The sequence below is a fragment of the Watersipora subatra genome, chromosome 8 (assembly GCF_963576615.1).
Source record: "Watersipora subatra chromosome 8, tzWatSuba1.1, whole genome shotgun sequence".
Taxonomy (NCBI): Eukaryota; Metazoa; Bryozoa; class Gymnolaemata; order Cheilostomatida; family Watersiporidae; genus Watersipora; species Watersipora subatra.
This window is the reverse complement of record NC_088715.1, coordinates 26,056,965-26,060,105: the sequence shown is the minus strand read 5'-3', so window position 1 is coordinate 26,060,105 and position 3,141 is coordinate 26,056,965.

The following is a 3,141-nucleotide window of genomic DNA, read 5'->3' as shown; positions in this document are numbered from 1 at the left end:
GATCATTTTATTTTCAAAGATACAGAACACAACAATTTAGGGGATAGGTGTATCCATTTACCATGCCTTAGCAATTAATCAGATTTTATAAACATCGAATCATAATTATGGTCCATTTAAATAAAAGACTAAGTTGTCCAGCACAAATTTAATTAATAAAATTCTTATTTTATATAAATCTTGCTACTTGTAAATTTTTGAGGAAAGCCCTGAATACTTTAGAGTTTTACTACCGATTTTGAAAGCAAGGCTTCTTTTGGCTGCTCTCACTTTGTCCACGTCTACTGAAGGGAATCCTAAATGCTCATCAAAAGGCTTAAATGTTTTAAATAAGGATATGAACTAAATCGTGAACAAAACTAAATATAATTTATCAAATTTACCCTCAAGTGTGTTCGATTTGTTATGCATTTATCATTATTCTTACTACCTATATTTACGGGCATGGCTCACTTGTTATCGCAGCATTGACAACAATCAGTTGGCAATAGTAAGGCTGGCAACACATTATAAAACTGGTTAGAATTATTCATAGTAGTTTACATACCATTATGTCTCTAGTTATTAATATTTCGAGATGTTAACCTTGGCAAGATGCAGATCATGATGAGTTGGTTGAGCTACGTAGCCTCATACTAAAAAATCAATTTAAAAACCAAATGAATTGAATTGGACCCTAAAAACTTTGACGTATATTCAATTATAACAATGTCAATCTTTGTACCAATTTGTAGAAAAATATTTATTGTTCATTTTATATGACTAGTTTAAAGAATCTAATCATTTTTTTAAAGTTATGACAGAAATTGTTAACTTAAAGCTTTGAATACTTTTTTATATTGATCTGATTTAGTCATTATTACAATAATTTTGGAAAAATTCCATTGATTTTTCATGCATAACTCATAATGATCGAGGAAATAGTTTTTAAGTTATTACCAGAATACTAAATTCAAAGCGATGACACTTTTTAAACTCATGTTTTCTGAAAAAATATTCATCTATTTTGATGCGATCTAGTCATAATTAGTATCGTTTTATAGATAATTTACTACTGTTCATTTTATATTTGGGTAGTTCAAGAAGAGCAACTTATCATTTTTTAGTTGAAAACTAATTAGTGACTGCGGAACCTACCAACCATATTTTTGGAATTAATCTGCCTACAGAAAGGAAACTTTAAAAATAAAATTGCCAATCAAACGATCAAGCATGCCTCTTGGCATCACATCGATTTTTGTTTGCTGATTCTTTTAGTAGAGTTCGAATTAGAGAACCGTGTTTAGAAAGAGAATGAAAAGTGTGTGGTAACAGCACAATCAACCTTATGTTTATGCTAACTATCAGCTCAGCTCAATTTGAATTGAACTCTGAAACTCTAGAAAAGAAGAGCATGAAGAGTGTGAAGAAAAGATCCAACCAACCAGTGCGTAAGGAAGCTTACTAGAGAGAAAAGAATAAGCACCTTAGCCTCGGGCCTAGTGTGTAAACACTAGTATTTAGTAAATATCCAGATAAGCCTGTGATACAGTAGACACTCCTATACTATATTATACAATGTAAATTTCTGATATCGTAAATAATTAATATAGAGTTTATGCTTCCCAATATGTAAAAAAAATTGTCAAGTCGGACGAGTTCTCAAAATTAGTATTAATATCTCCTCATCTCACCACACTTGCAAAAAAACGCATGTATAAATCCATATCTATTATAAACTCAGCTTTTGCAACGTTCTAGTTTGGCATGATAGATCTTCATGTGCCAAGAAAACAGAGAGCAACTGCTGAGCAATCGTTCATACATACCAAAGGCAATCGATTGGTTTAGCTCTTACAGCGTCGGTCTACCAATCTGAATGGGACAAGTACGAGCTTTTTAAAAAGCTATTTTTTATCCTAACCTTGATCTATGGATACATATAATGACAAACAGATTTAACAAACAAGTAGTACCATTTATTATAGTACAAATATTTTGTTGTTTTGCCTTATTGTAAGCGCATAGAATTTTTTTAAAAGTTTCACTTTGCAGAGTATACTTTGCTGGTTAGGAAAAAGTAAGCAAATCATTGTAAATTAATGGTAAAAATGTTTGCTCCCTATCAACTTATTGAAAAATTTAATGCAATCAAGGTCTATAAAATCTGTAAGATTAATCAAAAATAGGAGAAAATTTGTAAATGAAAACCAATAATCCTGCAGTTATGGTACAGCCCACAAACTCAAAGAGTTAAGTCAATTTTTCCATTTTGTTGTTCGTTTCTTTATCACTAATAATAACACTTTTGGCTGTATTCTATTTGTATAAATCATTCTGTTCAGACATACTCAAAGTCTTTTTAAACACTTGCGAAAGGTGCGCTGAACTTGCCACATTTTTATAACATCATCTGTTGTAGTGTTGTGCTGATTAAGCCGGTATCAAAGCTTTATTATAGATCGTGCAATTTTAGAGTTTTGGTGATATAAACAGATGCTGTCAAACATTAGGTTTAACAACATATCCAAAAATGATTCAGAATAGATAATTATTTGCTGCCTAAAGTGTAAGTTTTAGCCTTTACCCATGAACATATTCTTTTCAACCTTACTTTTAGCCTGTGTCTATGCTCATTTAGATGCATGAGCTCACGCTAAATCCTATTGTTTACATCCTACTATATGCCAATCAACTGACTCAGACATATCAGATGTTTTGCGATCAACTTAAGCCCGATATGCATAATCCAATTTGTTTATATAGATGTTTAGAAAATCTGTACTACGTAGTCATTTTTCTGTAGTCATTTAAACTTATAATGAACTGTTGTAATAATCTCATAAGAATCGTTAGAAAAAAATATCATCGCCATTTCCTTTACTTACACTGCCTTGGACATCAATTAGAATACCAAAGTACTCAAAGGTCTAAAATGTCAGTTACTTTGAAATCGGCAAAAATGAAACGATGTCAGTACTCCTACGTTAATTACAGAAACCTTTGGCAATTCGACAATGCTATAGACTGGTGAAATGTGCACGTTATTTTTTCGCGAAATGCGCATGACTTAATCATGCTATTTTCTGTCACTCGGCGTTTCAGTTTCCGGTCTTAACTTTTATTAAACCAAGCTTTTCAAGTGTTTTTGTGACAAACTTC